This window comes from Engystomops pustulosus, chromosome 11, assembly GCF_040894005.1.
Source record: "Engystomops pustulosus chromosome 11, aEngPut4.maternal, whole genome shotgun sequence".
NCBI lineage: Eukaryota > Metazoa > Chordata > Amphibia > Anura > Leptodactylidae > Engystomops > Engystomops pustulosus.
The window spans coordinates 78458328-78474836 of NC_092421.1; the positions used below are offsets into that span (position 1 = coordinate 78458328).

General features: G+C 43.6%; 1 protein-coding gene and 1 long non-coding RNA gene across 4 annotated transcripts in view; one reads left to right on the forward strand and one right to left on the reverse strand.

The window, feature by feature from the left end:
* The window catches only part of SLIT1 (slit guidance ligand 1), a 247857-nt gene extending 238804 nt beyond the window's left edge, over positions 1-9053 (reverse strand). For 2 of the 3 annotated variants that reach the window (XM_072130996.1, XM_072130997.1), the window contains exon 1: positions 8952-9053. The gene's annotated coding sequence lies outside the window, so the exon portion shown is untranslated. The remainder of the gene's footprint in view (positions 1-8951) is intronic. The other variant, XM_072130995.1, reaches the window with a different exon arrangement.
* Positions 9054-9130: 77 nt separating this feature from the next.
* LOC140106546 (uncharacterized) overlaps positions 9131-16509 on the forward strand; it is a 38382-nt gene continuing 31003 nt past the window's right edge. The window contains exon 1 of the long non-coding RNA XR_011850804.1: positions 9131-9206. This is a non-coding gene — a long non-coding RNA (uncharacterized lncRNA). The remainder of the gene's footprint in view (positions 9207-16509) is intronic.

Here is a 16509-nt window from a genome sequence, read left to right on the forward strand (position 1 = left end):
GCGCAAATTCGGAAAAACGGACAAAAATGCATGCGTTTTCAAAAAACTGATGCGTTTTTAACAATCTGAAAACGCACTTACTAAAAACGGCCCAAAAACGCCACACCACGGCCCAAAAACGCATCCCCGAAAGGGCGCGTTCACACGTTCCGCTATCGTCGCGTTCATAACGCGACGCTAGCGCACAGTGGGCGGGGGTCGGGCCGATCGCATATGCGTTTCCCGGGAAACGCATGTGATTAATAACCCGATCGCATGCGTTTCTCTGGAAACACATATGCGATCGCCCCAAACTCCGCCCCCTGTGCGCTAGCGTCGCGTTATGAACGCGGCGCTAGCGGAACGTGTGAACGCGCCCTAAGGGTGAAGACACACATGGCGTTTTTGGGCCGTTTTTGGGCCGTTTTTAGATAGTTAAAAGCGCATGCGTTAAAAAACGCATCCGTTTTTTGAAAACGCATGCGTTTTTGCCCGTTTTTCATTGCGCAATTTCGGAAAAACTGACAAAACCGCATGCGTTTACAAAAAACGCATGCGTTTTTAACGATCTGAAAACGCACTTAGTAAAAACGGCCCAAAAACGGCCCAAAAACGCCATGTGTGTCTTCACCCTAAGGCTGCGGTCACACATTGCGTTTTGAACCCATTTTTGGCCCCTTTTTTAAGCAGTCCGTTAAAAACCGCATGTTGAAAATTTTTGAAAATGCATCAGTTTTTGACAAGTTTTACCAATTATCTTAATTAAAACTGGTCAAAAACAGATGCGTTTTAAAAAAAAAAGGCATGCGTTTTTGAAGGACTGCTTAAAAACGGGCCCAAAACGGGTTCAAAACGCCATGTGTGACCGCAGTCAAAGGATCTCACTGCGACCCGGAGTCCTGCCTAAATAACCTGCAATACTATTTAGTAGTTATGACAATTAGACACTAATGGATGGTAAGGGGAGTGTGAGTAAAAGAGGTAAATATCAGCGATGTAAGAATAATATTCAAGTCTTGTATGTTAATGCTATTGGTTCGTGGCCAGGAAACTGCTGCGTTAAGTGACGGTCTTCAGCCGCAGGGCACAGCACTAACCAATCTGCAAGTGGCTGGCACATCTCTGATGAAGTGAACGCAGCTGTGGATGGGGAAATTGTTAAGCAAAAGAAACACAATTACTTAGTACCAATGTTTATATCTGGGCACTTGACATAACACCAGCCGGAGGCTCTGCTAGCGCTGAGTTTGTGGTGTACATTGCCTCGTATGCGGTCGTGTAAAGCAAATATACGTGGCAATGCACACAGCAATGTGTGAACATGGCCTGTATCATTATAAAGCTGCATAGATTCTTGTATTACTCGGATCATTATCATTTTATTAAGGTAAGCATTTAGCTGGCCAGGTAAGGACAGCATGAGCTTCAAAACCAAAGCGGATTCAAGTCATGACCCAATTGGATTTTTAGTACTTTTTTTTTTGCCAGTATTGGATCATGTGCCAGGTGTAATATAACCAGCCCAGTTCTCTATAGAGAATGTAAGCATTGTATTTATACACCGCGGCCCACCCATCACTTCCAGAGCAATGTTTGCACAGGCGCGGTGTTAATCATTAGTATCTCCCATTGTTGTGTTCTCACATTCACTCTCTACTCGAGCTGAGAAGATGCCACTTTATTTGCCAGCTCATTTCCATTTGTAAAAAAAAACATTCCAAGGTTGTGAATGAAAACCTACATTTACAGAAAATCTACACAAATTCCATCCTGATAAACCAGAGACACTACTCATAGATCTATTGTAATCTTCTTCTATTGGTTATCCATTTAAAATCCACTTTAAAAATTATTCTAATGAGCCTGAGGGTCTCTGGGTGTGTTTCTAGAGCTAGTCCTAGCTTTACAGGCTGTTACACTGTCTTATCCTCCCTCAGCACTACCCCCTTCCTTTTGCCTTATGTAATCTCACACAGTGGGAGGGGTGAAGCGCTCCTTACACAGTATAACAGCCTGTGAAGCTACAACACGGAGGAGCTCTGTTAGCCCCTCCATGCTGCCGTTTCACATAGTTGTTACAATGAGCAGAACATCGGAACCTAATCTGCTCATCGTAACAGCCTGTGAAGCTACAGCATGGAGGGACTGTGTACTGTAATATCACACAGTGGGAGGGGGGAAGTGATCCTGCACAGTGTAACAGCCTGTGACACTACAGAAAGGAGGGGACATGGTAACACCCCCAGAGCCCTTCAGGTTCATTAGCAAATTTTTTAAACTTGATTTTAGAAGGAAGGAGCCATGGATAACACATATAAGAAGATACCACAGTCCCTGTGCCTGGATCTATGAGTTATGTCTCTGGTTTATCATGATGGATTTTGATGGTAGATTTCCTTTAAATGCACCCGTTCCTTTAGGAGGGGAATTATTAGTGGGTTGTCATAAATTTAAGTTATATTATTATTATTATTATTGTTGTTGTTTTGTATGAAGAAAATAAGTACAAAAGACACAAATTTAGACTGAACTGGACTCTGTCCGTTAGGACTCTCAGTGTAAAAATAGGGTTAGGGCTTATTTTAAGGAAGTGTTATTTTTCCATGGATAAAGGGATTCCACATTTATTCAGATATAATCCTATCAGCATCACTTGGAACATCATCATAACTCTATTAACCCTAAATTCCATTGTGAATTTCTAGTGACTCTATTGCCTTTAGAATCGTTGGCCCCTATTTCTCACGTCTATCAATGACACTTTCCTTACACCAGTCCCTTATGTGCACGGAGCTGCTTGTAGCCATTGCATCTGTCAGCTCCTGGCTCCTTCTCCATTATGCCTTAAGCTGACAGGGGTAACTTTGATGTGTGGCACATAGAAACACAGCTGGTGTCATTTTAAAGAAGAGAATCTCTCCTTTAATAATACATAGAGGCCGTATGCCTAGGTGCCACAGAACCAGACATAACCTTTGTTAAAGGGGTTTTCACACAAAGCAAGTTAGGGCCTCACTTGCTCTCAGTGATGGGACCCCCACGGATTGTGATTACGGGAGACTGTTGTACCCTTGTCACACCCGTCAGCACGCCTAGTTTGCACATTCGCAGGATGCCCTGATTATCTCTATGAAGCTGACAGAGTTTGCCAAGTATGGTGCTCAGCAATCTCCATCAGCTCCACAGAAATGAACTGTGTAGCCTGCGGATGCGCAGCCGGCTGCTCTTGTTATCTCGGGGAACTGACGAGGGGTGCGACTAGGGTACATTTGACCACTAATTTCGTGATCCGTGGTGTCCCATCACTGACACTCCCACTGATCAGCAAGCCCAACTTGCTTTGTGGGAAAACCCCTTTAAAGTTACAGTCAGAAGATGTAGCTGAATGTGAAAATCCCACTCCCGACTGCAGCACAATCCTCACGAGATATTAAAGCAGAAATTCTCTTCATTACAATGATACCAGTCCTCTGTTTCCAGGTGCCACTGTTCAAAAGCTCCTCAGAACTAGTGCTTATTTTCAGAAAGAAAATTCTTTTTTCTAAAAATAAAATCTTGAGGACGATTCAACTACAAGGTCATATACTGGAGAAGAGATTAGAATGCTGAAAGGACGACCACTGCTTTCTATCAATTCAGATTCTTCTCATGATACAAGACGTGTGACTTTTTTCTGCTCTAAATTCTTTAAACTCAAGAATAGATCATTATAATTATACATAAAAAATAATCGATAATAAAATTAGATGTTACTGTGCAAAAATCAAGTTGCGTTATTCTGTCAGCTATACAGTCTGTTTTATTGGGAGTGATGTAATGCTCTTCAGCATTCTGAATAAATTCAGTGCTTTATAAAAGTTTATTTCACATTACCTGGCTCCCTGCCAGCAGCATGTGGGGAGTCCCATCGGGCAGCTCCAGAAGCCTGTGTGTGCCTCAGCCTCTGTTTCAGCCTCCTCCATGAATTCTTCCTCTACTCATCTTCCTCCCCTTGCCTGCTCAATACACATGACAAAAAATGGGGAGAGAGCTGGATGAGTGTGGAGGAGAAAAAGAATGCATGCGGAGACTGAGGCACAGGCACATAGGAAGCTGCAGCTTTACCCCCTACCCCTAGGACTCACATGCTCCTGGCATGGAGCCAGGTAATGTGAAATGACGTTTTATAAAGTACTGAAATGATTCAGAACTGATTTTTAAAATCAGTTTAGCATAGGCTCTTGCAACCTGTCATCAGCTAAAAAATCACATTCCTGATGACAGGTTCGGTTTAAAGAGCTGGCTATTGGTTTCTCCCACAATTTACAACTAATTGCTGGGGATCTCAGCACCTGATGATTAGCTTATCAGGTTACTCGTCTAACAAAAAGTGATTGTCCACAATAGACAATCCCTTTAATCTCAGTAATACAGTGCGCATTAATATGAAATTAAGGCTTCACTTGCTCTTTAACTTTGGGGAATTAAAAGTAAAATGTAACAGGATCCTGTGCCAGAACAAATGTCCCATCTGGCGTCTGGCCACAGACAAACTAACACTCAGAGCGGGTAGTGACCATGAGCCTGTAAGTGATACCATCAGATGTGCCTTAAGAAATTCCTGCACTGCACTTGGAGGGAAAGGCCAGGCCGGCACGTAACAATATCCTGAGAGCCCTAATGATCTTGTTGGCAGGACTGAAGCCCCGCACCGTGATGTGCACTGAAAGATGCTTCTCTTAACCATTTGTAGGTCATCAATATTTCTACAAGCGTTACAAATTTTAGCTACTGTACATTGTTCTCTTCAAAGGTGTGACCTTGTGGACGCCACCAATGATAGTGCCACAAATGTAAGCGCCACCAGAGGCACAGGGGTAGCAGCCACTATGGGGCCCCAGCATCTAGGGTGTGAATATGCTGTATGTGTGGTGTGTATATAATGTACTTGTCTGTGTGTAAACGTGATGTGTATATACAAGATACATGTGTGAGTACGCAGCTGCACAGTCTTGGCTCTGAAGCCGGAGCTACTGCGCATTCGCAGAACCCAGCTTCGCAGACGAGTGTGCGCAGCGACAAGGAGTTACGCGCTGAAGCTGTCGGGGTAGGCCTAAGGGCGCGTTCACACGTTGCGTTTTGGTTGCGTTTTCATTGCGTTTGAAACGCATTACAACAGCTGATGAGAGGTCATTTGCCTAATTATATTACCGTTTACGTTTGTTAACGCAATGTTAACGTGTGTGTTAGCAAAACACATGCGTTTATGATGCATTTTGTAAACGGAAATGTTAACAGTGATGTAATTAGGCAAATCACCTCTCCTCAGCTGTTGTATATGCGTTTCAAACGCAATAAAAAACGCAACCAAAACGCAACGTGTGAATGCGCCCTAATGCGAGAGGATACTGGGGCGTGGAGTAGCCGCGCCGTGTAGCCTCAGCTCCGACTACTCCCCCTAAAGTAGCCTCTTTAGAAAATGTGCATATTACCACAATTAAAGTTTTAAAAAGACACAGGGGACGTGAGGATTAGCCCTTAATTGTACGGCGCAGAGGTGTGGAGGTTATATGAAGAGGGTTCACACAGCTCCGTACACCATAGTATGAAAAAGTTATTATTGGCAAAAGATGGCAAAAAAAATTTCGTACACATTTCATTTTTGAAAATGTATTAAACCACAATAAGACCTGTATAAATTTGGACCCTCAACAATCGGACTGTTATCCTCTACCCTGTGTATAGGATTTAACATGCAAACGTGGTAAACTCCTTTAGAGTGCATTCACACGTGGCAGTGAGAAGAGAAGATTCTCCTGATAACATGGCTGTCAACATTGCGTTTACAAAACACATGCGTCAATGCATGTGTCAACGCATTTGTTAACACTGCGCTAACACGTGTTAACAATGCATTAACACATGCGTTTCCTGAACGCAATGTTGACAGCAATCTCCTCTCAGCTGTTGTGATGTGTTTCAAAACGCATGCACTAACGCCATGTGTGAACGCGCCCTTAAGCAGCTGACATGCAGTCAATGAAACAAACAGCCATCTACATAATACACGGATGAATCACAGCAGAGAAAGACAACGTTTAAGTCAACATTTGTTAGCAGCCCACTATACTGGGTGGAGGAACCACTTTATATTACCTTATATACTCGAGTATAAGCCTAGTTTTTCAGCACAAAAAAAATGTGCTGAAAACCCAAACTCGGCTTATACTCGAGTAAAAAATATATAGGTTTTACCAGGTTTTTGTGGTAAAATTAGGGGCCTCGGCTTATACTTGGGTCGGCTTATACTCGAGTATATACGGTATATTATACATCCATGCCCTCTGAGTTTGGGGTCACAAGGGTTAGTTAAAGGGACTGGCCCAAATCGGGTCTCACTACTGGGGCTTCTACAGATCCAGAGAACAGGGATCCTCCGTCTCTCTCTGACACTCCCATAGAAGGGAATGGAGGAGCAGGGAGCATGCTCGTCCAATAGTGAGAACGGGATCGCTGTTCTATGGAGTGTGAGGGGCCCCAGTAGTTCGAACAACTTGGGAGAACACCTTCAATTGCAGTCGGGTAGATGCTATTCCATAGCTGTTTATAGTCATTTTTTCCTTGTGTGTGGCCCCCAGATTTGGACAAGTGTTCCTCTTTGTGATACGACCCTTTCCTATTCTGCGCTCACAGTCATAGCACAGAAAGCATCATACGGATCATTCACACTGTAATAACTCGGGAGTTTAAATGCGAATAATCCAATATTTAAACTGCCAGGAGCTTCTACTTATAAAGGGAAATTATTCCTGGATCTGGCATTTCGGCAGTACATTACATTTATGATGTGCTCCATGCAGCTCTCTAAATATTATTTTATTAGCTCCAAGGATATGCATGAAAAGATGAGTCTCCGTGAATTTCAGCAATAATATAGTGGGATTGATTCGACATGTTAAGGGAAGCAATTGAGAGCTGAGCTGGTGGCAATGTTTGAGATGGCAGAGAGTAGATAAAAGGGATCGCCCCAAGTTATTGTTATTGCACTTGACTTGACTCTCAATAATTAGTGACAATGGAATTTTATGCCCCATTCCCTCAAAACTTTTGGAGAACTGCTTCAAGGTCTCCCTTACATAGGTAGATGATAATTCGGTACTTGAGAATCAGCAAGAAACCACGTTCCTGATCATTACCCATTGTAAACAGGACACATGGAAAACACCAGTTTATTAGCGGATTGTATATTTTTGGTGGATCTGGTCATTTGTAATGTAAACACTATTCCAAGTGAAATAAGACCCCCACCACCTCCAAGAACAGGGGGTGTGGAAACAAGTGACCCATAGGGTGGCAGGTGAAGCATGCACCCTGCAGCTCCATTCACTCCCTATTCCCAGAGATAGCAGTGTACAGCAATTAGAGATCAAAGTCCCTGCTCAATTTCAGGGTTCGGCCACACGACCCGCACTTATTGTGTCCAAACAGTCAAGCCAGCAAATTGACACCCCTATCAATTGGGATAGGCCAATATTAGCCGTGGCTAGTTGTTGGGAGCGTCAATTTGTCGGATTGGCCAATCCGGTTATACCTCCGGGTCGTGTGGCCAACCCCGCCCGGAAATGTCGGGTCCGTTCATTTCTACCAGCAATGCCATAGAGTGTGGGGACATTTATCGGGGCTTGTACACCAGTTTTTTTGGCATACAAGTTTCCATAGTGGGCCAACCAGAGGGATGGGACTTTCTTTATACACAGATGCACAATGCGCTGGCGTAGGATAAATGTCCTGCAGTGAGTGGTCGCTCTGTTTACCCTGACACCTCATCTTCCAAGGAGCAAGAACCCTCAGTATTCGTCCCACAAAGATCAGATTAGTTAACTACAATTTAGTAAAAAACGTGTAAACCTGGGACAAAATCATTGAAACAACATCAGATGTACGGATAATTAAATAGGAAATAAACACAAGTACGTGTGAGATAAATAAATATCAAATATAGAGGATGATAGATACATGGATAGATGGGAAAGTCCAGGACGGCATAACCTAAAACCTGTTCATCATGGGGGCTAATTAGGGATGAACGGACCCAAATGGCAAAGTTCAGGTTTGTGCTGAATTTTGTTGGTTTGGGTCCCCCATACCCATGTCCAGGCTTTATTAGAAGTCCAGTTCAACCACACGGCTAATCCTGTCGCGTATCAGTGTTTAAATGCTGATGGCAAAGTCACTGGTGACATCTGAAGGATGTGGCCCCCCGGCATTGACAAGCCTGTAATGCTGCTCACCGTCGTATTGCGGAGGATTGGTATTCCCCTGTGAGGTCATCAATAGTACCAATCACGGGTATCACTGGGGGCGTAGTCCTGTTTGCTAACGGAAACCCGGGCACACACAGAATTTTGAAGTTGATCCGCTTATCCCTAGGACTAATCCATAAGTCCTAATCCATGTGGTATCTTCTTATATTTGTTATCCATGGTCTCCTTCCTTCTAAAATCAACTTTTATTCTAATGATGTTGGCGTTACCAGAGACCCTCCATGCTCTGTCTTTACTGGCTGTTACACTGTCTTGCCCTCCCTCAGCACTTCCTCCTCCCTTTGCCTAATGTAATCTCACATAGTGGAGGGCGTGAAGTGCTCCTTGCAAAGTAAAACAGCTTGTGAAACTACAACATGGAGGGGCTTTGGTAACACCCCTAGAGCCCTGCTGGATCATTAGCATAATCATAAAAGTTGATTTAAGAAGGAAGGCGGCCATGGATAAGAAATATAAGAAGATACCACAGTCCCGGTGCCTGGATCTATGAGTAATGTCCCTGGTTTATCAGGATGGATTGTGATGGTGGATTTTCTCTAATGTCTAGATCCTTGATTTGCTTCCATTGAATGTCTATGTCCATAGCTTTCCTATATGAGATCATTAGTGACTCTGCTCCATCTTGTTACACCCCAGAGCCTGAGTTTATATATGTGCAGCAGCACTTACCACACATGTGCACACGTCATGGCAGTGTATGAGGTGACACAGCGCGGCCTCCATTACTGACAGGAAAGAACCTCCTAGGAGTAGCGCTCCACAGTCCCTGCAGTGATTGGCTCAAGCGTGTCACATGGTCTCAGGCTACAGCAATGCCAGCTGGGAGATGTAGTCATTTAGTTCACCAAGGGCAATAGAACGGACTGATCAAAGACCCTCAGAGAACTACAACTCCTCCCTGACAGAAATCTCAGCCGATTTGAGGTGATTGAAATTGTCTATTTTATGTATTCATAGTATTATATAACTGAAGAAATTGTAAAGGACTGAATGACTACAAAAAGGAATTATTTGGGGGGGGGGGGGGGTTATTCTACAGAAATTTGCTAATTTAGTCATTGAGTAGACAACACCTTAACTATCAGTCAATATATCTAATTCGTTGTTGGGTTTTTTAGTTTTCATTTTCATATATTTTGACAACATTTTTATTTTTTTTCATATTTTTATTCATATTTATGCATTTTTTTTCTTGAATGCAGCTATAAAGTTAAACAGCAAAACAAACAAAATAAAAATGGCTTCCACATGGAGCTCCTGAGGTAAAAAATATTGTTTCTGGGTTCAAACTTTCGATTTTTATATATTTTCTTTCTAAACCAAAACCCCGGCATGGATTGTCACACATACCGCTAGCGCACAGGAATTGTGGTAACCAATCTCATGCATTTGAATAAAAAAATAATAATAATCCTTTATTTATATAACGCACACAGATTACACAAGAACTTTCCAAATCGGTCCCTGACCCCAATGGAGCTCACAATCTAATCAACCTACCAGAATATTTTAGTTTGTTGGAGGAAACCGGAGGACCCGGAGGAAACCCACGCAAACACGAAGAGAACATACAAACTCTTTGCAGATGTTGACCCTGGGACTTGAGCCCAGGACCCCAGTGCTGCAAGGAATGGGGCCCACCCCGTAATCGCTAGCACTGCGTTTGTAAACACAGCGCAAGCGGCTTGTGTGACCGCCCGCTCAGGAACAGAGGGTACTTCTCCATTTTATTTTTAATCCACTTTGGGTTTAAATGGGTATTCCCATTTTGGCTAATTAATGTTATCATTTATATCAAGACAAATGATACAATTTTACATTTTTACATACTTTCTCTGTCCATTCCTCATGATTTTTTAGTCCTTCTATATGTGGAAAATCTATTTGTATATATTAATACGGTAGATCGGGCATTTTGTGAAGCAACATTTTTGGAGTCCAAACAGCCAGACCCCCATCATTTAAACTCTTTTCATCTCTCCTGTGTCTTTAGTGCTGAAAACCCATATAATTGTCACATTAGTGGGTAGACATTTTCCAAATTTCCTATGCCAATCCCATATGGATAATCAGGGCATGAAGTCGCCTCTGTGAGATCCCAGGGCTAAGAGTGGTGTCACACATGGCGTTTTGAACCTGTTTTTAGTCCGTTTTTAGTCATGCGTTTTCAATAAGTTAAAAAAATATTTTTGAAAAACACATCCGTTTTTCCCAACTATCTTAATTAAAAACGGACAAAATCAGATGTGTTTTAAAAAAAACGCATGCGTTTAACGGATCCGTGTAGGGGGTGGCACTGCAAAGCCTACTTTGGGCACTGAGCTCACAGAGGCTTCTCCGTACCCCAAATAGCCTCTGCACCTAATTTGCAACTAGATTATAAAGTTTCTAACCTCATAGGCAGCATTTTAGTAGATAAAAGATATGCAGGGATGAGCCGCACATCAGAAATCCACCTCTGGAACTACCAAAAAAAGGTGTTTCCAGACTGTAGATTTCCATTAATAACAGTTGTTTTTCATCTTATAGTATGGGTAAAATGTGTCCTTGTATACACTCATTTTTCATCGAAGCCACAAGCAATGATGGCGGAAAGTTGATACAGTTGTACGTAGCTATTAAGCGAGACTTCCTTTGTGTATTTTTATAACAAATCATGTAATACAGTGTTACATGCCAGTCTTGTACACATTGTTTCCTTCCATCTGTGTCTCCCTGTTTAGTATTTTTCTATGTTTTTTGTCCCCCTGCTAAGTCCACATATGAGAGAGCAGGAATACACAAGCAAAGTGGAAACATGATGCCGCCTGTTACAGAGTGAAAAGGACACCTGTTTAGCTCTTTGGGGTATCCTGTTGTTTCTGTGTGAGTCTTTCGCAGTCATTTAAGAAGCATTAGGAGAGCAGTAAATCTAACCACTTTATGCAAGCTGCCAGCACAAGAAGGATTTTTGTCCTTCACTTCATCAGTAGTTTGGCCTTGTGATTCCTTTAACTTAAAGGAGTTCTCCGGATTCTAGTAAATAAAGTTATATAGTACAGCAGTTATTTGTGTATGTGACGTTCCAGATGGATACTGTTTTAGGTTCTTATACAATGTAACAGTGTTATGTCTTGGATCGTTCAAAGAAGATATCCAAGAACTGGCCATAGGTCATTGAACTACAATGCACAAACCATAATTTAATTTGGATTTCATAGGTTGTAAAAAGTGGGGCAAAATAAGACTCCACTTCAAGTGAGGAGTGGATGGATATAAACCCCAGGGCCACATGCAAAAAGACACAGCATATTCTGCATTGTTTATGACACACTGCTAACACAATGAAGCACATTTACTTACCCCTCCGAGGAGTTCATCCAAAGTGCATTGTTCCGACGATAATGCCCTGTGCCGCGATTCACTAAGATCTCGCACCCGATATCCTGCATGTGTCGCTTCCCCGCTCAGGTCCACCGGAGTTCACCTTCTTCTGCATGTAAGTGCATTGTCTTGCGACACATATTGAATCTTAAATCCCGTTCTCAGTCCGAATCAGTCGGTTGTCCGGCGGCCCACTCCCCAATTTCTGTTGCATAAAAGCCAGCACAGCCGCGCCACAATCCAATCACGTGCGAAACAATCCCCAGTTAAATACCACAGCAGTGCAAATCCCGAAAAAAATTTGAAAATCCAACAAAAGTGTATCCATTTGTTACACATTCACATAAGGATTAAGAAGCTTGTGTGTTTGGTCATCTATCCTTTTAGGAGTCATTTGTTATATTATAGTAGGGTAATCATATGCTACTGTTCAATCTATGAGAGGTTAAGTACGCACCCTGCCACTACATTAATTGGGAGCAGCTTCCAACACCCCAATTTTATGATCCTGGGGGTCCCACTGACTGGACCCCAGCCGATCAATATGTTACTATATGGATTGGGGATAATGGTAAAACTTGTGAGCGCGCCTCAGTAATAGATACTGAATATAACTAGATTATATATTGACCTGCCCTAATACAGTAAGGCTAATAACCATCTGTTTAGTAATCCATGGCCTGTCTAGTAGACCAGAACATCACATATGTGTAATCCATAGGCCTGGTTTATATCCTCTGTCATCTGCTACTGCTTTATCTGAACCTCCCTTTCTTCACACTCTGTGCTCATTGCAGATGTTCTGGGGCACTGATCCAAACCTTCTCTGCTGTTATGGTTTATTACACTACTCCCTAAGAATTGCTAATTTGTTTTTATGTTCTAATACGAATATGTATGAAAGTGCATTAAAATATTTTCCAGACGTAAAGCAGTTTTTATTCTATTGTTACAGTTTGAGAAGGCTTAAATTATTAATGACCTAACCCATTATTTAGAAGTATAATTCCTGATGTAATAGTGGCAATACTACAAACAACTGTTTAGCAGGGATGTCGGATGTGCTATGGATATGTCTAATATTTTCAAGGAGAAAAAAATATAGGGGCTGATTAACTTAAGATCCGCGGAATGCACTTTCGGCGAATTTTGAAAATTTTCGGGATTTGCGCCACTGTGACAGGCATTTAGAAGGGGAATGTGTCGCATGCAATCGGATTGTGGTGCAGCTGCGCTGCTTTCATGCGACAGAAATGGGGGGACGGACTGTCGGACGATCAGAATGATTCGGACTGAGTGCGGGATTTAATATTCAGATTGTGTCACAACCAATGCACTTACATGCACCAGGAAGAAGATGGTGAACTCCGGGGACCTGAGCAGGGAAGCGACAGATGCAGGAAATCAGGCGCATGATCTTTGTGAATCGGGGCACAGTGCATTTTCGTCGGACAATGCACTTCGGGTGAACTCCGTCGGCCGGGTAAGTAAATGTGCGCCTTAGTGTATTTATCATATTCCAGCTCCGAGTACCAGCATAACTTGTCCGCAGTGGTTCCTGGGAATGCCAACAATTGTAAAGGCTATACTTTCTTTTCTTTATGTATGCCTAGCCCCGTGGAAACCCATTTACAATAGATAAATTTACAAAAAAGAACATCTACTAAATAGATGTATGGTGTGACTTATGATCAGTAGCAAAGATATTATTAGATACTTGGGGGCACTGTTAGTATACTGGCTATTGTAGGAGCAGGCCCGGCGCCAGCACCCGGCTAACCCGGGCAAGTGCCGGGGCCCCGGGGTACTGGAGGGGCCCACTCGGGTCCCCGGGTCAGCAGGACATCTGCCCCGCTGCCCGGGAGGTTCCTTCCCTCTCTCATCGCGATCTGTGTGCTCCGGACACAGATTGCGATGAGAACATGTGCAGTCACTCACTGCTTTCCCCGGCAGGAGCTGCAGCATGAGAGGTTGAAGGACCTGTGATGACGTCATGGTCACATGACCTGCCGGGGAAAGCAGTGACCACAGAGAGACCTGCATCAGTGAGGTGAGGGGGAGACTTACAGGGGCCAGGGAATATACAGGAAGAGGGGGGCAGTGTGTATACAGGAGGAGGGGGGGCAGTGTGTATACAGGAAGAGGGGGGCAGTGTGTATACAGGAGGAGGGGGGGGGCAGTGTGTATACAGGAGGAGGAGGGGGGCAGTGTGTATACAGGAGGGGGGGGCAGTGTGTATACAGGAGGAGGGGGGCAGTGTGTATACAGGAGGAGGGGGGCAGTGTGTATACAGGAGGAGGAGGGGGGGCAGTGTGTATACAGGAGGGGGGGGCAGTGTGTATACAGGAGGAGGGGGGGCAGTGTGTATACAGGAGGAGGAGGGGGGGCAGTGTGTATACAGGAGGAGGAGGGGGGGCAGTGTGTATACAGGAGGGGGGGGCAGTGTGTATACAGGAGGAGGAGGGGGGGCAGTGTGTATACAGGAGGAGGGGGGGCAGTGTGTATACAGGAGGAGGGGGGCAGTGTGTATACAGGAGGGGGGGATGTTTACACGGGGATGGGGGGGCAGTGTGTCCATGCGGGGGGGGGGGGGGGGACAGTGTGACTACTGGAGGGCGACCCATAAAGGGGCCCACTAGAGCTCTGTCGCCCAGGGGCCCACTAAAACCTGGAGCCGGCCCTGTGTAGGAGCACTCTTGCTATATTGGATACTGTGGGAGCATAGTAGTGAAGCAATAGAACTTTTAAGTTTGTGATAAGAAGGTGAAGAAGATGATGATAAATGAGGAACCAAAAGTTTTTGTGTCGCTAAATCTGCAGAGACAAGTTGTGGCTGGAAGAAGCTGACATGGTGAGCAGGTAGAAGAGGATACATAAGATCCCCTCCTCCAATCAAACACATCAGATTTACAGCAAGTGCTGGTATTACCCATTACCCCACCCATGCTTTGAATCACTGTTATCCACTACGGTTTGGTTTATGATCAGTAGCAAGGATTGAGCTAAAGTCAATTGTTTTCTGAAATAAGTTTCATAGTAGATAAGGTTGGAAAAGGACGCAGGTCCCCTTGTATCACTAATCCTAATCTAAAGCAAAGGGAAACATTCAAGTCCCATAGTTTTAGTAGCTTTATTTCCTGAACTACTTCATCAAACTTATCCTAACCCTTTAGCCTTAACAGTGCTTAGTACGTCCCCGAGGTATCAATGTAGCGAGTGAAATGGTAAAGTGATACAAGTTCAGCTCTGTATGTTATAACCTAGGTTGGGGTCTGCAGCAGCAAACACTTGATCATATTGCGGAAATCCACTACACAGACTATAGGGAATCATTGCCTGCTTGCAAATTCACCAGTAGTACTGACCCCAGGGTCTCCATCTGATGAGTGACATCTCACTCCTTCTTCTCCAAATTAGTAAAATAGAATTCCATACAGGGTGTATTAGAGAGGGAGCAATGAAACATTCATTGCATCATTTCCCAAATTCTTTAGCGTTCTCTCCACGTAGCGTATGCAAAACCGCATTCCCCACCCCCCGATGTGAGTCATTAATTAATGTTCAGAAATGAACAGGCGCCTTACAATAGATTATTCACATTAGGGAAGGCATTTAATCTACACTCAGAGGTTTGATATATTCTCCTATCTCTCTCTCTCTCTCTCTTCTAATTAAATATGTCATAGAGGTTTCATAATAATAATCTGGCTTGAAGATGTACTTAGAAATAAAATATGAACGGTTCCGAGGAAGGTGGCAGACTAATTATGTAGTAACTGCGAAGGTTTGTGCTAAACGATACTCTGATATAATAACAAATTACTTGTATTAACTCTGCAAATAATGATCACGTATTATCATGTCATTTGCTCCTACTTACTAATGTATAATCCCTCACCTATCCTTAGCGGCTTGTCATCGTATTCCTGCTCTAGCAGTTGTGTTGCAGGATTTTATCCTTTCTCAATAGAAATAGGTATAATGTCATCTGGAGGTGTAAAATAAGTAGTCAGTATTTTATTAGTGGGGTCAGACGACTGGGATCCGCATGGATGAGGGGAACAAGGCCAAAACAGTGTCACCTGACTCACCTTTGATAGAAAACATAGGAATAGAGTACAGAATGGGGCTTATTTACTAAGGGTCCCGCGGCAGCATTTCCATCCTGTTTTCCGAGGTTTTCGGGATTTGCGCCGCTGGGACAGGGATTTTGAAGGGGATTGTGTCGCACGCGATCAGATTTGGGCGCATCGGAGCTGGCTTTCATGCGTCAAAAATCGGGGGGCGTCCCGTCGGACTTAACAGTCAAATTGTGTCGCAAGACAATGCACTTACATGCACCAGAAAGAAGAAGGTGATCTCCGGCGGACCTGAGCGGGAAAGCGACACATGCAGGAAATCAGGAACGCGCAGGGACGGGTGAGTAATTGTGCCCCAGTATTTTATTAGTGGGGTCAGACGACTGGGATCCGCATGGATGAGGGGAACAAGGCCAAAACAGTGTCACCTGACTTTCCAACATAGGAAAAGAGTAAAGAATATTTTTAATATTAGAAATGTATGCCAACCAGGGAGTAATTCTTAAGAGAGCCGTCAATTGCCTTCATCTACCCACTTACTACCAAAAAAAAAAAAATCACATTTTTTGCACAACTACGGAATGTGCCAAAAATTGCTATTTTTATTGTCGTGTATGCCATAAAAGTAGTATGTAAGGCAATTGGACTGTATTTATCGGCTTGGCCAATAGGATAGGAACTTTGATGTGGACGACTCTTTTTTTTAACCATGTAAGATAGGTTGGTGCAGTACAATGATCACTCCACAGTCTTGACTTGGTTGGCTGGTTAAGGCGTGGAGTGGC